At 37.1% G+C, this 25,198-nt stretch overlaps 1 long non-coding RNA gene across 1 annotated transcript; it reads left to right on the plus strand.

The window, feature by feature from the left end:
- Positions 1-15,973: 15,973 nt before the first annotated feature.
- On the plus strand, positions 15,974-24,769 carry LOC144333308 (uncharacterized). The gene is made up of 3 exons (XR_013401864.1): positions 15,974-16,089; positions 20,511-20,649; positions 24,545-24,769. It is a non-coding gene; the product is annotated as an uncharacterized LOC144333308 (long non-coding RNA).
- The last annotated feature ends 429 nt before the right edge of the window (positions 24,770-25,198 follow it).

The following is a 25,198-nucleotide window of genomic DNA, read 5'->3' on the forward strand; positions in this document are numbered from 1 at the left end:
ATTTATATATAAATATATTATATATGCTATATAATAACTTATATAATGTATATAATTTAATAATATATTTAATATTTAATAATATATACTTTATATTATATGTAATACATTTAATATATTATTATATAGAAAATATACAATTTAATAATATATGTTTACTATTTAATAACATAATTTTGTTATTAAATGCATAAAATATATCTTTAATATGTAATTACATATATAATACATTTAACAATAAAATATTTAATATTTATATAATACATTTATTTTAATATTAAATTATTTATTTATTTAATATTTAATATATCAAATATATAATCATAATTTAATTATTTTAATAATATATACTTACTAAATGTATCTTATTAAACATATTTAATAACATATTATATATTTACCATATAACAACATATACATTAGGTGCAACGCATATAACATATTTATATATAATATATATTAGTTATATATAAATAATTATATATTACCATATATTAGGTGTGACACACATATGCAAATATATGTATATATTAATTAAAAATAATTAGTATGTAATTTATATATACTTAGGTGTAACATACATGTATGTATATATATAAATGTTATATGATTTATGTTTCTTTTCATGCAATTCTGAAAGAAGCTTAGTTACCAAGTCATGTTTTAAATTGTAGATTCTCTGTTGAAATTATTCCTACAACCATCCACAGATTCAATGAATTCCTGCAAACCTTGTTCAAGGAGTGTGAAAGTAATTGTTGACGTAGAAAATTTAGAAAAAATATGAGAGAATACAATATCAATATCCACAGTACACACAGATAGTGAAGTAATTAAATAGCATTGTCATGAAAAGCCAAAAGCCAAAATTTTGTTATATAGCTAGAGAAATATTAGCAAATCCTGGAAATATCTGACAGAGGCCCTGCTTGAAGGATAAGCTTATTAGAAAATAAATTACAACTACTAAAGAACAATGAATGTTTCTTGATTTTTGGATAGTATGGATTGGTACAGAGAGGTCAATGAACTGTGTGGTGGCACAGATGGTCTAAGACCTACCCTGGCTCCCAAGCACAGGAAATCTTCTTTCAGACCCCACCTACATTGTTACTGGACTACTATGATATACATATTTTGGAGCACATATAATATTAATAATAGATTTGTGAGCACTTAAGAAAAATACTTGGCAATTTTCTAAAATATTTTCCAAATAAATTCCCCTAAGCCACATTTATCACCTAAATTACTATTTCATATTTTGTGTCTCACCTTCTTCCTATTTTTCACAAAGTATCAAAGGTGACCTTAATTCCCCTGCTTAAAACTACTTAAGTCCTTCTCCTGGGTCTCAAAATAAAATTCAAATGCCTTATTTTATAAGACTCTATATCAAAAGTCATGAAACTATGGCCCTCTGAACAAATACAGCTTGCTGCTTCATTTGTAAATAAACTTTTATTGGAACAAAGATGTGGTCATTTATTTCTGTATTATCTGTTTTTCTACTACACAGGTAAAGTTGGGTAGTTGTAACAGAGACCATATGTCTCACAAAGTTTAAAATATTTACTATGTGGCCCTTTACAGAAAAAGTTTATTTGTTCTTGTTCTATGTTATCAAGCACCTGCCTATCTTTCAATTCTGTCTCTCATTCACTAAGTTCTAACCATGTTAACATTTTTTAAACCTTTATTTTAGGTTCAGGAAAACATGTGCAGGTTTGTTATATAGGTAAACTGCATGGGTCATGGGGGTTTGCTGTACAGATAATTTCATCACCCAGGTAATAAGCAGAGCAGCCAATAGGTATTTTTTCTGATCCTCTCCCTCCTTCCACTCTTCATCCTCAAGTAGGCCCTAGTATCTATTGTTCCTGTCTTTGTGCTTATTGGTTCTCATTATTTAGCCCTTTCTTACATTTGGTTTTCAACTCCTGTGTTAGTATGTTTAGGATAATGGCCTCCAACTCTATCCATGTTGCTGCCAAGGACATGATCTTGTTCTTTTTTACAGATGCATAGTATTCCATGGTATATATATACCACATTTTCCTTATCCAGTTTACCACTGATGGGCATTTAGATTGATTCCATGTATTCACTATTGTAAATAGTGCTGCAATAAACATACATGTGTATGTACCTTTATGATAGAATGATTTATATACCTTTGGGTACATACCCAACAATGGGATTGCTGGGTCAAATGATAAATCTGTTTTAAGTTGTTTGAGGAATCACCACAGTGCTTTCCACAATGGCTGAACAAATTTATACTCCTATCAGCAATGTACAAGAGTTCCTTTTTTCCCACAACCTCACCAACCTCTGCTATTATTTGAGTTTTTAGTAGTAGCCATTCTGACTGGTGTGAGATGGTGTCTCATTGTGGTTTTGCTTTGCATTTCTCTAATGATTAATGATTGTATTAGTCTGCTTTTGCACTGCTATAAAGAAATACCTGAGAGGCCGGGTGCAGTGGCTCACACCTATAATCCCAGCACTTTGGAAGGCCGAGGTAGGTGGATCATGAAGTCAGCAGATTGAGATTATCCTGGCTAACATGGTGAAACCCCATCTCTACTAAAAATATTTTAAAAGTTAGCCAGGCATGGTGGTGGGCGCCTGTAGTCCTAGCTCCTCAGGAGGCTGAGGCAAGAGCATGGTGTGAACCTGGGAGTCAGAGCTTGCAGTGAGCCAAGATCGTACCACTACACTCCAGCCTGGGTGACAGAGTGAGAATCCGTTTCAAAAAAAAAAAAAGAGAGAGAAATACATGAGATTGGGTAATTGATAAAGGAAACAGGTTTAATGACACAGTTCCACATGACTGGGGAGGCCTCAGGAAACTTACAATCACGGTGGAAGGTGAAGCAGGCACTTTCTTCACAAGGCAGCAGCAGGGACTCAGTGAGCACAGGAAAACACTACCACTTTTAAAGCCATAAGATCTCATGAGACTCATTCTCACAAGAAGAGCATGGAGGAAACTGTCCCCATGATCCAATCACCTCCCACTGGATCCCTCCCTCCACACATGGGGATTACAATTCTAGATAAGATTTGGATAGGGGCACAGAGCCAAACCATATCATTTCACCCTTGACCCCTCCCAAATCTTATGTCCTTTTTACATTTCAAAACCAATCATGCCTTCCCAACTGTCCCCTAAAGTCTTAAGTCATTCTAGCATTAAATCAAAAGTCCATGACCAATTACCTATGAGCCTGTAAAATCAAAAGCAAGTTAGTTCCTTCCAAGATACCATGGAGGTACAGGCACTGGATAAATGCTTCCATTCCAAAATGGGAGAAATCGGTCAGAACAAAAGGGCTACAGGCACCATGCAAGTCTGAAATCCAGCAAGGCAGTCATTAAATGTTAAAGCTTCTAAATAATCTTCTTAGACTCCATGTCTCAGATCCAGGTCAGGCTGATACAAGAGGTGGGCTTCCAGAGCCTTGGGCAGCTCCACCTATGTGGTTCTGCAGGGTACAGTTCCCCCTCCTGGCTACTTTCATGGGCTGGTGTTGAGTGTCTGTAGCTTTTCCAGATGCACAGTACAAGCTGTCAGTGGATCCACTATTCTGGGGTCTGGAGGATGGTGGCCCTCTTCACATAGCTCCACTAGACAGTTCACCAGTGGGGACCCTGTATGAGGGCTGTGGCCCCACATTCCCCTCCTCACTGCCCTAGTAGAGGTTCTCCATGAGGGCTCCACCTGTTGCAGGAAGTCAGGGACCCCAAATGGAGGGACTGGCTGAAGCCATGGCAGAAGAACATAAATTGTGAAGATTTCATGGACATTTATTAGTTCCCCAAATTAATAGTTTCATAATTCCTTATGCCTGTCTTTACTGCAATCTCTGAACATAAATTGTGAAGATTTCCTGTACACTTATCACTTCCCCAGTCAATACCCTTGTGATTTCCTATGCCTGTCTTTAATCTCTTAATCCCGTCATCTTTGTAAGCTGAGGAGGATGTATGCCACCTCAGAACCCTGTGATGTTTGCGTTAACTGCCCAAATTGTTTGTAGAGCATGTGTGTTTGAACAATATGAAATCTTGGCACCTTGAAAAAAGAACAGGATGGTAGCAATGTTCAGGGAACAAGAGAGATAACCTTAAACTCTGACTGCCAGTGAGCCGGGCAGAAAAGTGCCATATTTCTCTTCTTTCAAAAGCAAATAGGGGAAATATCGCTGAATTCCTTTTCTCAGCAAGGAACATCCCTGAGAAAGAGAATGCTCCCCTGAGGGTAGGCCTATGAACGGCCCTCTTGGAGGTGGCTGTCTTTTACGGTCAAAGCCGAAGGGATGAAATAAGTCCCGGTCTCCTGTAGTGCTCCCAGGCTTATTAGGATGAGGAAACTCCCACCTAATAAATTTTGGTCAGACAGGTTGTCTGCTCTCAAACCGTGTCTCCTGATAAGATGTTATCAATGACAATGCGTGCCCGAAACTTCATTAGCAATTTTAATTTTGCCCCATCCTGTGGTCCTGTAATCTTGCCCTGCCTCCATTTGCTTTGCGATATTTTATTACCTTGTGAAGCATGTGATCTCTGTGACCCACACCATATTCATACACTCCTTCCCCTTTTGAAAATAGCTAATAAAAACTTACTGGTTTTATGGCTCAGGGAGCATCACAGAACCTGCCAATATATGATGTCTCCCCCAGACATCCAACTTTAAAATTTCTCTTTTATACTCTTTCCCTTTATTTCTCAAACCAGCCAATGCTTAGGGAAATAGAAAAGAACCCACATTAACTATCATGGGTGGATTCCCCTGATATCCACCCTTGAAGCAAACTTCTGCCTGGGCATCAAGGAGTTTCCATACATCCTCTGAAATCTAGGCAGATGTTGACAAACCTCAATTCTTGAGTTCTGTGAACCTGTAGGCCCAATACCACAAGGAAGATGCCAAGCTACCTGGGGCTTTCACCTTCTGAAGCAATGGTGAGAACTGTACATTAGCCCCTTTTACCCAGGACTGGAGCAGCTGGAACCAACAGACAGGGCACCAAGTCCCAAGGCTGCACAGTGTGGGGGAGCACTGGGCCCAGCCCAGGAAACCATTTTTCACTCTTAGGTCTCTGGGCCTGTGATGGGAGGGGCTGCCATAAAAGTCTCTGACCTGCCCTGGAGACATTTTCCCCATTGTGTTTGCAATTATCATTCAGCTTCTCATTACTTATGCAAATTTCTGCAGCCAGCTTAAATTTCTACCCAGAAAATTGATTTTTCTTTTTTATCTCATGATCATGCTGCAAATTTTCCAAACTTTTATGCTCTGTCACCTCTTGAATGTTTTTCTGCTTAGAAGTTTCTTCTGCTAGATACTCTAAATAATTTCTCTCAAGTTTAAAGTTTCAATGATCCCTAGGGTGGGGCCAAATGCTGCCAGTCTCTTAGCTAAGGCATAGCAACAGTAATCTTTGCCCTCCTTCCCAATGAGTGCCTCATCTCCATCGAGAACACCTCAGCCTGCTCTTTATTGTCCATATCACTATCAGCATTTGAACCAAACCATTCAACAAGTCTCTAGGAAGTTCCAAACTTTCCTAGATCTTCTTGTTTTCTTCTGAGCCCTCCAAACTGTTCCAACCTCTGCCTTTTACTCAGTCCCAAAGTTACTTGCACATTTTTTGGTGTCTTTATAGCAGTGCCCCACTACCTTGGTACCAATTAACTGTACTAGTCCATTTATGCACTGCTATAAAGAAATATCTGAGACTGGGTAATTTGTAAAGGAAACCATTTTAATTAATTCACAGTTCCACATGGCTGGGGAGGACTCAGGAATCTTACAATCATGGTGGAAGGTGAAGCAGGCACCTTCTTCACAAGGCAGCATGAGGGGCTGAGTGAACACAGGAAAAAACTACCACGTTTAAAACCATCAGATCCCGTAAGACTCACTCTCTATTATGAAAACAGCATGGGGAATACTGTCCCAAGATCCAATTGCCTCCCACTGGGTCCCTCCCTGGAAACATAGGAATTACAATTTGAGATGAGATTTGGGTAGGGACACAGAGCCAAACCATTTCAATGATGTTGAGTATTTTTTCACATGAATATTTTCATGTTGGCCACATGAATGTTTTCTTGTTGGCCACATGAATGTTTTCTTTTGAAAAGGGTCTGTTCATACCCTTTGCCCACTTTTTAATGGGGTTGTTTTTTGCTTGTAAATTTGTTTAAATTTCCTATAGATTCTGGATATTAGACTTTTGTTAAATATACAGTTTGCAAAAATTTTCTCTCATTCTGTAGGCTACCTATTGTACTCTGTTGATAGTTTCTTTCGCTGTGCAGAAGCTCTTTAGTTTAATTAGATCCCCTTTGTCAGTTTTTTTATTTTGTTGCAACTGCTTTTGGCATCTTCATCATAAAATCTTTGCCAAGTCCTATGTCCAGAATGGTATTTCCTAGGTTATCTTCCAGGGTTTTTATTTATTTAGGTTTTATATTTATATCTTTAATCCATCTTGAGTTGACTTTTTTACATATAGTGTAAGGTAGGGATCCAATTTCAATCTTCTGCATATGATTGACCCATTATTCCAGCATCATTTATTGAATGGAGAGTCCTTTCCCCTATTGCTTTTTATCAGCTTTGTCAAAGATCAGAAGCTTGTAGGTGTGCAGCTTTATTTATGGGGTCTCTATTCTGTTGCACAGGTTTATGTGTCTATTTTTGTATCAGTACCATGCTGTTTGGTTAGTGTAGACTTGTAGTATAGTTTGAAATCAGGTAATGTGATATCTCCAGCTTTGTTACTTTTTTTTAAGATTGCCTTGGTTATTTGGGTTCTTTTTTGGTTCATGTGAATTTTAAAATTGTCTTTTCTAGTTCTGTGAAGAATGTCATTGGTAGTGTGATAGGAATAGCATTGAATCTATAAATTGCTTTAAGCAGTACGGCCATTTTAATGATATTGATTCTTCCTCCTATCTATGAGCATGGAATGGCTTCCCATTTGTTAGTGTTATCTCTCATTTCTTTGAATAGTGTTTTGCAGTTCTCATTGTAGAGATCTTTTACCTCCCTGGTTAGCTGTATTCCTAGATATTTTACTGTTCTGGGGGCAATTGTGAATGGGATTGTGTTTCTGATTTGGCTCTTGCCTTGGAAGTTGCTGGTGTATACGAATGCTACTGATTTTTGTACATTGATTTTGTATCCTGAAACTTAGCTGAAGTTGTTTATCAGCTCAAGGAGCTTTTGGGCCGAGACTATGGGGTTTTCAAAATATAGAATCATGTTTTCTGCAAACAAGGATAGTTTCACTTCCTCTATTCCTTTTGGAATGCCTTTTATTTCTTTCTCTTGCCTGCTTTCTCTGGCCAGGCCTCTCAATACTATGTTGAATAAGAGTGGTAAGAGAGGGCATTCTTTTCTTAAACTGGTTTTCAAAAATAATGTTTCCAGATTTTCCCCATTCAGGATAATGTTAGCTGTGGGTTTGTCACAGATGGCACTTATTATTTTGAAGTACATTCCTTCAAAGTCTAGTTTATTAGGGATTTTTAATATAAAGCAATGTTGGATTTTATCAAAAGCCTTTTTTGCATCTATTGAGATAATCATGTAGTTTTGTTTTTACTTTTCTTTATGTGGTGAATCCCATTTATTGATTTGTGTATTTTGAACCAACCTTGCATCCTATGGATAAAGTCTACTTGATCAGGGCAGATTAACTTTTCATTATGCTACTGGATTCAGTTTTGTTAAGAATTTTTGAATCTATGTTCATCAAGGATATTGGCCTGAAGTTTTCTTTCTTTGTTGTGTGTCTGCAGGTTTTGGTATCAGGATGGTGCTGACCTCATCGAATTTGCTGGAAAGGAGTACCTCCTTAATGTTTTGGAATTGTTTCAGTAAGAATGATACTAGCTCTTCTTTATACATCTGGTAAAATTCAGCTGTGAATCTCTCTGGTCCTGCACTTTTTTTTTTTGGTAGGTAGGCTTTTTACTACTGATTCAATTTTAGAACTCATTATTGGTCTATTCAGGAATTCAATTTGTTCCTAGTTTAGTCTCAGGAAGTTGTATGTGTCCATAAATTTATCCATGTTTTTCCTAAATTGTCTAGTTGGCATGCATAGAAGTGTTCACAGTGGTCTCTGATGTTTTTGCTTTTGTTTGTATTTCTGTGGGGTCAGTGGTAACATCCCCTTTGTCATGTCTAATTTTGTTTATTTGGATCTTCTCTCTCTCTTGCTTCATTAGTGTAGTTAGAGGTCTATCTATTGTATTTATGTTATCAAAAAATCAACTCCTGAAATCATTGATCTTTTGCATTTTTGTGCGTGTGTCTCAGTTTTCTTTAGTTCAGCTCTAATTTTGGTTATTTCTTGTCCTCTGCTAGCTTTAGGGTTGTTTACTCTTGCTTCTCTAGTTCTTCCAGTTGTGTTGTTAGGTTGTTAATTTGATAGCTTTCTAACTTTTTGATGTGGGTATTAAATGCTATAAACTTTCCTCTTAACACTGCATTAGCTATGTCCCAGAGATTCTGCTATGTTGTATCTTTGTTCTTATTAATTTCAAATAATTTCTTGATTTCTGTCTTGAATCCATTATTTACCCAAAAGTCTTTCAGGATTAGGTTAATTTTCATGAAATAGAAATTTCCATTGTATGGTTTTGAATGATTTTATTAGCATTCATTTATACTTTTATTGCACTGTGGTCCCAGAGTGTTGTTGGCATGATTTGGTTTTTTTTAATTTGCTAATATTGCTTTGTGTCTGATTTGTGGTTGATCTTTGAATATGTGCCATATGGCAATGATAAGAATGTTTATGCTGTTGTTTTGTGGTGAGTAGTTCTGTAGATGTCTATTAAGTCCATTTGATCAAGTGTTGAGATCAGGTCCTGAATAGCTTTGTTAGTTTTCTGCCTCATTGATCCATCTAATACTGTCAGTAGGGTGTTGAAGTCTCTCACTATTACTGTGTGGGAATCTAAGTCTCTTCACAGGTGTCTAAGAACTTGCTTTATAAATCTGGGTGCTCCTGTATTGGCTGCATATATATTTAGAATAGGTAGGATTTCTTGTTGAATTGAACCCTTTACCATTATGTAATGTCCTTCTTTATCTTTTTTTATTTTTATTGGTTTAAAGTCTGTTTTATCTGAAATTAGAATTACAAATCCTGCTTTTTTTCTGTTTTCTATTTTCTTGGTAGATATTTCTTTATCCCTTTATTTTAAGCCTATGCTTGTCATTGCATGTGAGATGGGTCTCTTGAAAACATCATACCATTAGATCTCACTTTTTTATTCAGCTTGCTACTCTGTGCCTTTTAAGTGGGGCATTTAGCCCATTTACATTCGATACTAGTATTGATATGTGTGGATTAGATATTGTTATTTTGTCATTAGGGGGTTATTATGCAGACTTGTTTATACTGTTGGTTTATTGTGTCACTGGCCTGTGTGCTTAAGCGCGTTTTTTTGTGGTGGCTCATAATGGTCTTTCCTTTCCATATTTAGCACTCCTTTCAGGACCTCTTCTAAGGCAGGTCTATTGGTAACGAATTCCCTCAGCATTTGCTTATTTGGAAAGGCTCTTATTTCTTGTTCACTTTTAAAATTTGGCTGGATACAAGATTCTTGGGTGGCCAAGTGCAGTGGCTCCTGCCTGTAATCCCAGCACTTTGGGAGGCCGAGGTGGGTGGATCATGAAGTCAGGAGATCAAGACCATCTTGGCTAACACGGTGAAATCCCTTTTCTACTAAAAATACAAAAAATTAGCCAGGCGTGGTGGTGGGCGCCTGTAGTCCCAGCTACTTGGGAGGCTGAGGCAGGAGAATGGCGTGAACCCAGGAGGTGGAGCTTGCAGTGAGCCTAGATCGTGCCACTGCACTCCAGCCTGGGAGACAGAGCGAGACTCCATCTCAAAAAAAAAAAAAAAAAAGATTCTTGGGTGAAAAAATTTGTTGTAGTAATACTAAATATAGGTTCCCAATCTCTCTGGCTTGTAGCATTTCTGCTGATAGATCCACTGTTAGCCTGATGGAGCTGCCTTTGTAGTTGACCTGCTGCTTCTCTCTGGCTGCCTTTAACATTTTTTCTTTCATTTTCACCTTACAGAATCTGATGATTATGTGTCTTGGGATGGTCTTCTTGTATAATATCTCACAGGGGTTCTCTGAACTTCCTGGAATTGAATGTTGGCCTCTCCAGCAAGGTTGAGGACATTTTCATGTACTATATACTGAAAGATGTTTGCCAAATTGCTTGTTTTCTCTCCATCTCTTTCGGGGACACCGATGAGTCATAGATTTGATCTCTTTACATAATCCCATATTTCTCAGAGCTTGTTTCATTCTGGTTTATTCTTTTTTCTTTATTTCTGTCTGACTGAGTTATTTCAGAGAGCCCATCTTCAAACTCTGAGATTCTTTCCTCAACTTGGTGTATTCTTCAGTTAATACTTGGGATTGCATTATGCAATTCTTGAAATATGTTTTCCAGCTCTGTTGATCAGTTTGATTCTTTATTATAATGGCTATTTTGCCTATCACCTCCTGTCTTGTTACATTGTGATTCTTAGCTTCTTTGGATTGAGTTTTGATGTTTTCCTGAATCTCAAGGATCTTTGTTCCTATTCATATTCTGAATTCCATTTCTGTAATTTCATCTATTTCAACCCAGTCAATAACTTGCTTGGAAATTAGTAGAGTAATTTAGAGAAAAGAAGGTGCTCTGAGTTTTTGAGTTGTGAGAATTCTTGCATTGCTTCTTTCTCATTTGTGTGAGCTAATGTTTCTTCAATCTTTGAAGCTGCTGTCCTTTGGATGGATTTTTTTTTCTTTTTTTCTTTTTATTTTCTTTTTTTGCCTTTGTATGTGTGTGTGGATGCCCTTAGGGGTTTCATTATGGTATAAGGATAAGGTAAATTCAGTTGACTGGCTTCTATTCTCATCCACTCCTGGGTCTGGAAGGAGTCCCCTCCACTTACCCTCTCCATGCCTATCTTTCTTTTGTTGGGTGTTGTAGTCCACATGGATTCCTCAGGCAGAGGCAGCAGTTGGCAGACAAGCTGCATCCTTACCTGGTCAGCCCTAGTCTGCTGTTTGTGTGTTTCCTGGGGAAAACGGGGTTGCACCCACTTGCAAAGTTCAGGCAGAAACGAGGCCCCTGGGTTGGAAGCTTTAGTGGGTGTGACCTGTCTGGCTAAGGGAGGCAGGGATGGAAGGACTTGCGGCCCTGCCACCTGGGTGTTTCCAACGCAACAATAGGCTGTGCCCTCAGCAAATTCAGGCAGAAGTAGGACTGCTGGGCCTGAAGCTCCAACATCTGTTGCCCACCTGGCTTTTGGTGACAGTGGTGGGTGGGCTCATGCATCCTGCTGTCCTGCTGTCCTGTTTCCTAGGAAGCTATTTCCTCCAGGTAAGTTCACACAAAAGTGGAGCCACTGGGTGGGAAGCTCTGGCAGGCATTGCCTGACTGGCTACTAGTGATGGGGTGGGGAGGTGGGTGGAGTAGCTGACTGAGTTTGGGCCGAAGCAGGACTGCTGGGACAGAAGCTGGTGCCAAGCTCCATCCAGGAAGGGGGCATGGAGGAATCTTACTGCTCTCAGGCACCGCAACTGCGGCCTGTGTTGGGGCTATGGCGCGAAGTACTGGAGCCGCGTGCTTGTGGGTATGGAGCAACGTTAATGCTCCCAGGCACTGCAACTGCGGCCTGTGTTGGGGCTATGGCGCTAAGTCCTAGTCTGGGGTCTGGAGCCCTGTGCTTGTACTGGTCCCTTTGGACTTGAGAATTACCTCCGTAAAACATCGAGGTGGCTCTGTGCCTCAGTCTAGAAGCATGGTGGGAGAATGCGGAAGCAGGGGTTGGCAGTGGATTCTCTCATCCGGAGTCTTGCACAGGTCCCTGTGGAGAATGTGAAAAATCCTAGGGGCTTTCACTCACTCATCTTCCCCGTTTTGGAAGGGTTCTACTGGCTCCGCACTGAGCCCAAACAGGCTGTGCCCAATTTGCCTTCTCTATACTACCTGTGTTTTCCTGCTGCCTTGATGGATCTCACTGTGGTTTCTCAAATGATTGGCCTGCAGGATCAGTGTTCACTAGCCCTTTCCTTCCGCCCCATGAGAGCTGAGAAGATAAATTGCTTCCATTCTGGCATCTTGGTCCTATCCTCCCATGTTAGCATTTTTACTTATTGCTGGAAACCAATATTGCTTTCCTCCCTGAAGTATTTGGGACATGCTTGTCCCAGTATCTACAATGGACTAGACTGTTGCATCACTAACTCCATCTTTACCTTGAGGTCATTTATTCAAAGAAGTTTTCATTGAATATTCTACTTTAATAGGGTTCCTCTATTATTCTCTCAGTTCTTGTTCCCTTTATAGCATTTATTATAACTTAAATGCACTTTGCATTGTTAACATTTTGCTATATTTTGTATAGTTCTATGCCATTTTATTACATGTAGAGATTCATGCAACCACCATTTCTATCAAGATAGAGAACTAGTCCATCACCACAAGCATCTCCTTCAGGATACCTCCCTTCCTTGCCACTTACCACACCATCCCTAACTCTTGGCAACAGCTTATCTGTTTCTCATATCTATAATTTTTAATCCACCTTATTTTTAGTTATTTAATTTTGGCATGTCTCCTCTAACATAAATTAAGCTCCACAAAGGCACAGACATGCCCGTCTTACCCCAACTTCTGAATTTTCTAGAATCCAAAATTAGTCTATTGTAAGATTATCTGGTGGATGTCCCTAATCAAATTTCAATGCTCTATTTAAAAGCAAGGTTTAAAAAAAAAAAAAAAAAAAAAAAAAGTAAAGAAGAACTCTCAATCAAGGCAGTGCCCTGCCAAAATTTTAATTACAGCTCTTTTTATTAATAAACACTCTATTATTCACTGGCAATAGGCAGCAAACTTTATGTGATAATGCCAATCGATGTACTGAAAAAAATGCATCATAAGTGAAACACAAAAGTTAAGTGGCAACTATATTAATATGCAGAGAACCATAGGGCTTTATTTAAACATCTATCATGTTACAGTGTTTTGGAAGTATTATTTGTTGTAAAACTTGCACAGTTTGGAAATAGCTATGTAAAATTAACAGCTGAATCGAGTTACGGAATCATTTACTAACCAGTTGTGTCTCATGAACAATTGCTCCAAATTCATTGACTTGATTTTAAAAGAGATGCTGACAACTTTGTGAAGACCTTAAAAAGCATTTTACTCAGAAACAACTCTCTTAAGGCTGTATATGATTTCTGTGTTTATTTTATGTGCCTTTTATTGACAGTGTATTTTTGTTTCTATTGTTAACTTCAGAAATATTTACCATTCCTTAGAAAAATGATTTGCATCACAGTAGCCTGTTTAGCTGTTAAGACTTCATCTGTCCTGCTACTTACTTGTCTCTTGACATCATCTTTTGTGTCAGAAATCAGGGCCATTTGAAATTGGAATGACTGTAACTTTATACACTGTGAATAATTGGATAAAGATTCCAATTTGTTTTACCAACCTTCAATTCTATTCCTAGTCTATTCTGCATTTGTAAAGCACCCGTTGACTTACCCTAATGATCACTCATAAATTCAAGTTGTACAGGCATCTTTATTTTCCTCAACAATCCTTGTAAAGATGCAGAAACTGAAGTCATAATAAACACTTGGGTTATAAGCAACTTCCATTTTTTATAGCAAAAGACGAGAAGAAAGTACCAAAAATTATTCTCTCGTACTTAACTAGCAAGAAAGAATGCAAGATATTAAAATATTTTGGATATAAATGGAAATTTCCAAGAAAAAAATTGATAACATTTTCTTTTGTACATAGTTTCATTTATGCAATTTCAACAAATATTGACAAAGAAAAATTTTAACTTCTAATGCTATGAGAAGAACTATGATAAGAGTGTTAGCAAGTCAAACTCATCAGAACTTTATGAGAAGAACTGAAATATAAAGTAAGACTGCGTGTAAGCCATACCTTTAGAAGATATAAGGCGAATTTCACTGTCACCTATTAATCATTTATAGTAAAAGCAAAAGCATCATAAATTACGTATTAAACACCATTAGGTAATATTAGTATTATCATTTTGTTCAAATACATGATTAAGTCTTAGGAAGATTTATAAGCCCTATTACTCTGTTTCTTTCCAATGTGTTTCTAATAAAATCTCATATTTGTTCTGATAATATATCTAGATAAGTATCTAGATGGATCTAAAGCTAAAGACAGATAAGTGAAAGAAACACTACTGAAAAATGAATACTATATTTTTAATTGTTTCAGAACTGACACATGACTCAAATAGAGAAGTCTGTTTAGGTTGTCAAAAGGTTTTTCATCGTTGCTTCTGTTATATGTAATGATATACAAATAAAAGAAGTTTTAATTTTTGTTTACTTCTCTGAATCCTTTCCTAGAATCTCCAGTTCTTTAATGTTAATACTTCACAGAATTTTGACTTAATCTTATTCTTTTGTCCATCTGTATTTTCTTTCAGGAAATCTAATTTATTTCCATAATTTCCATTATTAGTAAAGGTCAAAGTTTTGTCTCATTTCTCTCGACATTATGTCTCTTCTGACTTTGTTTCTCCTTACTTTTAGCTAATATTTCTGAATGTCAGAAGCCACCTCAAAATGATCATATTCTGACACATAATAGTGATCACATTATCACTCCCCAAACTCACTCTTCTCTCACTAGTCTATATATCTGTTGTCAGTAGCACCATTTTCTCTGTCAGCAAAACAATTCAGAAACACTCTCTTTTTTGTGTTGCCTTCACAACATTATCAGTTTGCCTCAATCCCATCTCTGGGAGGTTTTTCGTTCCTGTCTCTCATCCACATCACTATTTCCAGTGCCACAGTTTAGGCCCTCCCTCATCCATTCTACAATCCCACTAAGCCATTTTATTATAAAAGCCATATTTTTATTATTTTAACAATCTCTCTCCATAATCTACAGAATGAAACTGAGATATAAATGACCCCAGTGTGGCTCATCACCCATCTTCACTTTGAGGATGCTCTTCACGCAGATGCCACGTTTGCTCTTCTGTTTTACTAAACGAATCATTTCCTTTTCTTTGAAAGTGATAAGCCCTTCGCATCCTTCCAAGATTAGCTGAAATAAAGATGATTTTCTGTTGTGAGAAGCCTTGATGGCATCTTACATGCAAAGTTAGTTTTGTTCTCCTTTATTCTCCAATAGCAGTTTTGAAACATGTAGATTATTGCCCTTTGCCTATTGTACATATTTATTTGTTTATGGGTTTATATAAATGATATATTCCTATATTTTCTCACGACTTGGGTAGCTCCTTAAAGATAAAGCCTTGGATTTTATTCATGTTAAGTCACCTCTGTAAACTATACTTTGGAAAAATAAGAAGCCCTCAGTAAATGATGTTCATAAATGAGTTTTGTGGCATCTTCTCGGCCTGACATGCAGAGATACTAAATAAATGTTTCTTGACTTTATATAAAATGATATAATATTAAGAAGGCTAATTTCTTCTTATGGGCTACAGAATTTTACGTACCAGGTACCAATTTCCACTTATTTTTTAATATGTGTTTTAAAACTAAAAATAAGTTAGCAGTTTGTATTATCAATAAATAATTTATCATCCCCAAACAATCTGGCATATTTCTCAGAACTGCATTTTACAATATATTTCCAAAATAACCAATATATTTTAAGCAATTTTCCTTTGAAGAAATCCCTCAAAATGTGACAGAAAAACATTTTCCTTGTGGATTTTTATATACCTTTGTTTTTCAAATCAAACACTGTATTCAAGCAAAGCCTAACTTTGGAATCTTATATTAAGTAAAACAGAAAAATCCCAAGCTGCTACAGAGCTCCAAATGCTTAATCCCCCTTTCTGCAGCCCAGCTTCTCCCCATCTGCTGGCTTTCCAAAAGGAGCCTCAAAAAGCACCACTCTCGAAACAGGATGAATAGTGTTGCAACGCTCTGTTCTAAGAGACCACTATCCGTAGCAGATGCTCAATGATTTCAGAACTAAGAAATTGGGTGAGCAAGGTAGGTAGAACTGATTTGGTCATCAGTTAAATTTGCATCTCTACTATTTTTTTATGCAAAATTTTTCTCTGTGATATTACATCTTCAAATTTGTATCCCCTCTTGTGCCAAGTGGCTGTCCAAAACCTTCAATTAGAATCTATATTAATCTAGTTTGTTTATGAGAAGATGAGTGGCCTGCCGACGCCCATAAATGCATTAGAACATGTCCTGGAAATTTTTATTATTTCAAAAATGCTAACATGGTTTTTATTTATGACCTTGATTTTATCTCAAATTTGGGCAGACGCTATGAGGACATGACAAACAGGGAGGATAATTTGTGTATTATCAAGGACAGAGGAACATTGAAAGTATTCAGAAAAAAATGGAAAATTATCTATTGCAAGTTATCTGCAGCTCTGGGAGAGAGAGAACATTTAAAATATTCTTTTTGGATATGAATTTTTATTTTATGGGTTAATACTGCAATATTTCATAATTTTTTATATAGATTTCAGAATTTTCTTTATTCTTTTTTCAACAAATGATGTTTGCTCTGATTTAGGCACTGTTCTGATTCCTAGTGGTACAAAGTGTACAAACAAAATCTCTAGCCACACAGAGCTTATATTTCAGCAGTGATAACAGACAATAATTGAGATAAGTACGTAAAATATAGAGATTTTCTTGTTAGTAATAGGTGGTACTTATAAATTGCTGTCAATATCATACTAAAATATTTTTGTATTTCCCACCTTTGACCTAAAACATTTAATAAGCTTTCAGTGAATTTTTCTTGCTCTTTTATTTTCCAAACATTTTAGGTTTTTTCTTTATGTTCCCTACTTTTAACTCTGATTCTTCAGCCCCTGCACCCTATTCTTCCCGAACAATTTCTCTCTCTAAATGATTTGTGTTCCACTGGCAGCTCAGTGCTAAAGAAAGTGATATATCCTGATGAAGCCATTAAGCACTGTACTATGGACGTTAAGAGGATGATATAGGCGTGATTTCAATCATGCAAAAGGAAACTACCCTCGTTCTAAGAAGGAAAAGCACCAGAGAGCTTAACCCACTGTAGTTTACATTTTCATTTCATTAGATTCAAATCTGGGGATGTCAGAAGAAATTAACACTTTTCCCCCACGAGGCAATCACTGTAAGTGTCATCATCATCAGACGTGTGTTGCACACCCGTAGAGAGCAGGCTGGGACTTGGAATGCACAGCGCACTGAGAAGAACCAAAGTACAAATGGAGGAGAAATGGGTTGATAAAATGGAAAATGTATTAAAAGAAAGTTGGACTCTTCACCTTGTGCTGTCAAGATTTTCTGTAAAAATCACTGTTTTACAAAAGTCATAATATTGTTTCCAAGCTCTGTTATAACCCTAAGTTATGTTTAAGTATCTGTTTAGTTACCCTTGCACTTAAAGTGTTACAGTACTTAATTTTCTTTGAAATATAGATGTAACCTGCTTTATGAAATAGATCCTTAAATGGCATACAGAAATTATGTATTTGGGGTAAATTAAGTTTCAAATTAAGAACAGGTCATAGACTAAAGTAAGGTCTATGAGAAAATGTGTTTACCTAATGCAAAGTTAGAGTAATTGTGCTTTAATTTGATATTATTATGGGGATGAATATGAAATAATAGGATATTGAAGCCACTTCACCTATATTGTCTATTTTGTTAAGGCTTAATTTCATGTTTATTGAAACATTTCTTGATTATATGATACATAGTATATATACCATTTTGGTATACACATGGTATCAAATTAAATTCTATAAAGTATATAGTACTTTGATTAGATTATTAACAAATCCTTTCTAACAGATCAAAGATATTTGCTCTTAAGCAGGGCCAGCCCAAAGTAAAAAGAAATTAGAAATAGCTTTAATTCCTTATGCAAATACTATTTTAACAAAGCCTGCACTGCCTTTCATAATGAAAAATTCTGGATAATGAAATGTATATAAGTATTAAAAACAAAAATTAAGCATTTAAAATTAAAATTATACTATAATATAAAACTCACTGATATTTTTACTGGCAAGTCAAACTAGTTAAATACTAAGATTTTTTTCAACACAAATCTATTTTCTCTGAAAAATATTAAATATATTTCAATCTTTTTTTGAAAACTAGGTTCATAATTAATAATATCAATTATTTCAGTGAGCTATATTAAAAATAAAACCTTAGGGCCTGTGGAACTATGAAGGGCCATTTAGCTCTCTAGAAAATAACACTGTTTAAAGCTTTAAATCATTGGCCTGCTTTTCTTACCTTATTTTTCCACCTCTTTCTTTCTGTTATATCAAAAGATTTTAGTTTCTAATGCCATTTCTGTAGCTGATAAAAGCATTTCCTCTATTTGGGATTATCATTATAAATTAATGTGACCTTGGAAAGTAGAAATCAATCTCATCAGAATTAAGTAAAAACTAACTATATAGACCTGAGTAAGAATTCTAGGGTCTTTTCTGTAAAAAGTATAAAGATAGTGAAATTGCCTTAAGCCAATCATTTTGGGTGTGTGGGTGTGTCTGTACATGTATGTGATGCATTACTAATTTGTCGTATCTTGATAAAAAATAGAGAGCTTATTATTTGGAAATACATGAAATAAAACTATAATTTTAAAATCTATTTAAATTTAAAGAAGCACTCAGGTCTGCTAATTGGTTTATCTGTGCAACTTGTTCTCATAGTTACTCTTCAGAAATTATTATTATTAAATTTGAAAATATTATGTTGCTTTTTAGATAGGTGGTATCTCATACTGGTGAGGTATTTTTATATGTGCTCAACACCAAATTATTTTTAGTTTTTTTTGGAGTAGAGGAGACAAATATAATCAATGGGCTCTTTCATAAAAGAACTTAGATGCTGCCCGAGGCCATGGGAGCCCACCCCTTGCATCAGCACACCCTGGATGTGAGACAGGGAGTCAAAGGATATTATTTTGGAGCTTTAAGATTTAATGACTTCTCTGCCGGGTTTCAGACTTGCATGGGGCCTGTAGCCCCTTGGTTTTGGCCAATTTCTCCCTTGTGGAGTGGGAACATTTACTCAATGCTTATAGCCCCATTGCATCCTGGAAGTAACTAGCTGGCTTTTGATATTACAGGCTCATAGGCAGAAGGGACTTGTCTCAGATCAGACTTTGGACTTGGACTTTTGAGTTAATGCTGGAATGAGTTAAGACTTTGGAGGACTGTTGGGAAGGCATGGTTGGTTTTGAAATGTTAAAAAGAAATAAGATTTGGGAGGGGCCAGAGGCAGAATGATATGGTTTGACTCTGTGTCCCGAACCAAATCTCATCTTGAACTGTAATCCCCACATGTCGGAAGAGGGTCCTGGTGGGAGGTGATTGAGTCATGGGGCAGACTTTCCCCTTGCAGTTCTTGTGATGGAATTCTCACAAGATCTGGTTGTTTGATAAGTTTGTAGTTTTTTCTCCTTGGCTCTCTCCTCTCTCACCATGGTAAAGACTTGCTTGCTTCCCCTTCGCCTTCCACCATGATTGCAAATTTCCTGAGGTGTCCCAGTCATGCTTCCTATTAAGCCTGTAAAATTATGAACCAATTAAACCTCTTTTCTTTATAAATTTGCCCAGTTTTAGGTAGCTCTTTATAGCAGTGTAAGAACGAACTAATACAGATGCTAATTGGGGAATAGGGAACTATGTAAGTGAAAAATGAAATAAAAATATAGGATGACACTATGAAGAGTTGGTGTTTTGAACTATGTGTGGTTCCTGGCCTAGCAGCATCTACTTCACCTGGTAGCTTGTTACACAGGCAGACCTGAAGCCCCACCCCATACCTGCTATATAAGAATCTACATTTTTATAGGCTCCCCAGGAGGCCCATTTGCACCTTAATATTTAAGAAATAGTTTCATAGTACACCACTGTAGATTTATTCTGATTATAAACATTTTTGAACTACATGGAAGATACCACACAATGCACAGCAGAAACACAGAAAGGAGTACACACATAAGAGGCTCTGGATCTCAAAGACCAAGTAGCGCCAACTCTATATCCAAGAAAATACACACCTAGGGAGACTACTGGGAGAGGAAAGGCTGAGTAATCTCTCAAATTATCTCTTAGTGGTAAATTCTTGATAGTCTACTAAGTTCAAACCTTTTTCTTTGAGGACATAATCCTTTTAAAAAGAAAAATACACCCTAACTAAATTCCACTTTACCTGTCTAAATCTTACCAGCCCTAGAAACCCAAAGTGAATTCCCATATAGAAAATTTTCTTGATACTGATTTTCTTGATCTTAGTGCTAGGTAGGGCTATCTGCATGTGTATGACCGCATATGCTTCTGTGTATTTAAGGTTAGAACATAAAGCAAATTATAAAATCCTTCATCAGAGCAGATACAACATATGATTCCTTGCTTTTCTATCAGCATAGAGCATAATGTGAGTCCCACAGCAACAAGAAGGAGAGAGCTGAGTGTCATAAAGGACAGCTAGAGAGACTACATGCCTGGGACTGGGAGGCTACAGAAAAGAAGATGGGGTTTCATGGCTCTCTATTTTGCCCAGGTATGCTCCGGGGTACTAACAATCTCACTCTTCATACAAGTTTTTTTGGGAAACTATAAGAACGTTGTGAAGGGTTAGCACAGCTATTTATTTAGTTGGCAACTGTGGAAGCATTCAGGGTTAAGTGTAATCCTTGCATCCCTGTTAGTAACCTGCTTGTCTTCTAAACCATCTCCAGATGAATGCTTGCAACCCTGGGCATTCCCCAAATGCTTTGGCATCAGTATTTGGCATTCACTGTTGTTTCATAAAATAACATCCTTCTTGAAACCAGATTGGGAAAAAAAAAATCAAGGGAAATCCTTGGCAATTTGCCTTGAATCCCAGTAGATGTTACGCTTTTCTACAGAGAGCACAGGCAGGTAGACTCGGAATGAGTCAGCCTTGCTCAAGGACCAGATGCAGGTGAAGAGAGAGCAAGAGTCCCAGGATAAAGCCTGTCCTTCCTCAAAGCAAGCCCTCATTTAATTTACCTCTTCCATTTGGTGGGAGTAAGAAAATGAACAGGCTTACTAATGCCATCATCCAGAAATAAAAATTTAATATGTCTAAAATTTTTGCATTGAATCATTTTATTTTCATTGTTCACATCTAGGTAGTTTAGTAAAAGCAGTACAATTTTTAACGTGATTGACCATGTGATGAAAAGAGTAAGATTCTGATTTTAGAGACATTCTAGATAGAACAAATCCTCTCCTCTACTTAAGCCAACATTTAAATGCATATGGTGGCCAGGTTTGGTGGCTCACGCCTATAGTCTCAACATTCTGGGGAGGCCAAGGTGGAAGGATCTTTTGATGTCAGGGGTTCAAGATCAGCCTTGTGAACATAGCAAGACCCTGTCTCAACAAAAATAAATATAAAAAAATAAAGTGGGCATGATGGTGCATGACTATAGTACTAGATACTCAGGAAGGTGAGGCAGGAGGATGCTTTGAGACTAGGAGTTTGATGCTGCAGTGAACCATGATCACTGTACTCTACTCCAGCCAGGGTGACAGGAGACCTTGTTTCAAATAAATAAATAAATAATGTACCTGTAATCCCAGCACTCTGGGAGGCCGAGGCGGGTGGATCATGAGGTCAGGAGTTCGAGGCCAGCCTGGCCAAGATGGTGAGACCCTGTCTCTACTAAAAATACAAACATTAGCCGGGCGTGGTGGCACACACCTGTATTCCCAGCTACTCAGGAGGCTGAGGCAGGAGAATGTCGTGAACCAGGGAGGCAGAGGTTGCATTGAGCTGAGATCTTGCCACTGCACTCCATCCAGCCTGGGCAACAGAGCAAGACTCCATCTCAAAAAAAAAAAAAAAAAAAAAAAAAAAAAATTGTGCCTGAGAACCACTTGGGGAGTATATAAAAATGCAGAATCTTGGGCCCCAAATCTCAGTCATTCTGATATGCTAGGTCTAAAGCAAGGCATCAATATGAATTTTTAATGGGAACCCTTTGTCAGTCTAATAAAGAGAAAGACTACCTGCCCCAGATCTTTGTTACAAAGATCTGTGAGTCAAAAAGCATAATTTTAGCTGCCAACCAATCCTTTAGAAATCAGCCTACTTCCTTTTTTAATGCTTTTTGTGTTTCTGCAAGTTTTTCTGTTTGTTCCTTACTCCTGGAGTGAGCAGCAGAGAAGGTAAAATACGAATGTATTCACAGTCTGTTGATATGTATTCAAAAATAATCTTCTGGAGAGGGTGCCCATATGTTCTGGTTGCCCAATTTATGCCATTTGTCCCAGCAACGCATCCTATATCACTCTCAAAAGTGTTCAAGTTTGAACAATGAGTTTCATGGTCACCTTAATCCTAAATTACAACTATAAGTGAGAAGCATGGAGAAGTGCATTCGTATCTAAATAATTCTATTTTCTGCTTTTCAAAGCCATTCCTTAAGTAGAGAGCATGAATGTCATTCAAAATGTGTTTTTTAAAAGGGAATAATTGTATAAATTTTAAAGGGTTTATTATGGTTTCCAAAATATATGCTTAATGACAAATTCTCTACTCTTATCCTTTTTTTGGAGGGATTAGGAAAGCTTTCTAATGTCAACAACTGGGATGAAAATGTAATGTCAATAAAATGTCAAAACATAAATCTAAAAATACTTTTATTTAAAACAAATGAAGCCATCATTTATATAATTCCATTAGGTTTTCTGCCAGACCCTAATTCAAAATGTGTAAATTATTAAGCACATTACATTGTATTCAGTTCTTCATTTTTCACTAATAGGTGGCTGCCTAAATTTCTACAGTTGCTATAATTTTTCTTGAGAATTTATAGAATTTTAATATTAGATTACATGAAAAAATACTAGCATTTTTTTAACCTTACGTTTTTACTCACCCTTTTCAACTACTGAAACTCAATTTATTAAAAGTGTAAAAGCAGCCAGAGGAAGGAAGGAACTCTGCTGCAGCTGCTACAAACCCAAATTTCTGAAAACTGGAAATCTCTTGCAGTTCCTCTATACCTCAAAATTAATCAGAAAATAAACTTGCACTACAAATGTGTACCCTTTCTTCTTAGAAATTCAGGGAAGTGTCATTATGAGATTCCTGTGATTCTAATTTAAATTCAGAATTTCTAACAAGCTTCCTGCCAGCCTTCAGAACTTATTTGTCTGTCCGTCCCTGTACCTACCTGCCTGCCAACCCGGATGTTTTGCCATCCGCCAACTCAAATTCTCTTACCGGGATCCTAAATATGTCTACCCCCTGTAAAACAAAATCTTATGCCTCAGTTCCCCCATTTGAGCTGACTTTGCTTCTTTAACTCTTAGCATGATGTCTCATCTTAATCAAAACCCTGCATCTGACTGTTACTTCTCCATTCTTGAGAAATAGCACAGGAAAGCACCAGGTTAACTCACATGCAACTAAGCATGCTGGAAACACTGTTTGCCAAGGCTGGAATACATTAATAGATATCATCATGCAGTGAAAGGCAGTACTGAAAATCAAGTTCCAAAGCTCAATGTGTAGATGTGGTTTCAAGTTACTCCAACCACAGCAGCATCAACAGAATGAAGATCAAAACAAGGTGATATCTGCTGAGATAACTACTCTGGAACATAAAGTTAGCTCCGAGAGTGAAAGGCGGGACGAGTTCACTCCTCTTTCTAGACTTCAGTCCCAAACATTGTCAGCATCAGGGAACCAGAGTTCATCTGCAGCCCATCTTCCATGGTCCTGCTTTCAGGTTCCTAATCCACCTGGTCTTCCTGCATACAGAGATTCTATCTTGTGGCCTACAGTAGGTCTTAAATTATACTCAACAATCTATAGGCTAATCCTTCTATTTGGAGCACTATGAATCTTACTTGACTCTAACACATCACCAGTTTCCTGGACTGGGGGCCACACTCAGTTACATGGGAACCAACGCAGGCACCAGTCTCAAGCTTGAATTTTAACTTGAGCTATTGAGCTATTGGATTCAAATGATCAATCTGCCTCCTGGAAGCTTAATTTCAATGCTGACTGCTTGAATCTTAAAAATTAGATATCTTTGTGGAAATTCCAGGTTTTGTAGACATCTCTACAACCCCATTCTGTGGGTTGTTTTAAAACATATTTTGCTGGACATTCCAGGTTTCACCAGGTGTTGATTAAGAGAATAAAATACGATGATGTTCACACTCACCAGATCAAAGCTGCAGGCAGTCAGAGAAGGAGAATGAAGGACTCTAAAAGGGCTTTGCAAGCAGCCATGAGAAATGGATAAGCAAGTCTATTTTAAATCCCTGTAATTGTTTTAGATAATCAGTGGCTGTGATTTGTAAAGCGTTTAATATAAAGATCAGTGTGCAACTAAATACCACACAAAATCAAAATTGGAAGAAAAAGGAGAAAATGTCATGACTTTTTGTTTTTGTTTTTTTTTTTTTAGGACAGTGTCACTCTATCACCCAGGCCGAGCGCAGTGGCGCGATCTCAGCTCACTGCAACCTCCACCTCCTGTGTTCAAGTGATTCTCCTGCCTCAGCCTCCAAGTAGCTGGGATTACAGGTGTGCCACTATGCCCAGCTAGGTCATGACATTCTTAAGCAGAAGTCTTGCAACATTTTGACTGAAATTGGTTTGAATCTTAAGAATAAACAATGTGTCAAATTTATTCATGGTTCATGACAAACCTCTAGTTAGCACTGAAAGAAAATTTCAGGACAATGTAAATTGTGCAACTAATTATCCCACATGGCCTACTTTACTTTGAAAATTATGCTCATGAGGGACTCTATTTCAGAGAACATCAGTGTGTATCAGATAAAAGGTAAATCTATGTTGCCATTTAATTTGTGCTAGACCTCAAAACTGTGATCTTCTATATTTTACAAAACCTTGAAATTCACCTCTACAGGGATTCTTCTGTGATTTTAGGTTGGATATAATTATAAACAAATTTTAGAGCAACTGAGTACTTAATAAGAAAGCTAACCTTGGAGAGAAGCTGCACTAAAACTACAAAACAACTGTGAAGACAGGGAGTAACAAAAGAGAGAAACAAAGAAGAGAGAAGAGAGAAACAAAAGAACAATTTTGTGGT

This window comes from Macaca mulatta, chromosome 12, assembly GCF_049350105.2.
Source record: "Macaca mulatta isolate MMU2019108-1 chromosome 12, T2T-MMU8v2.0, whole genome shotgun sequence".
In the NCBI taxonomy this organism is placed as follows: domain Eukaryota; kingdom Metazoa; phylum Chordata; class Mammalia; order Primates; family Cercopithecidae; genus Macaca; species Macaca mulatta.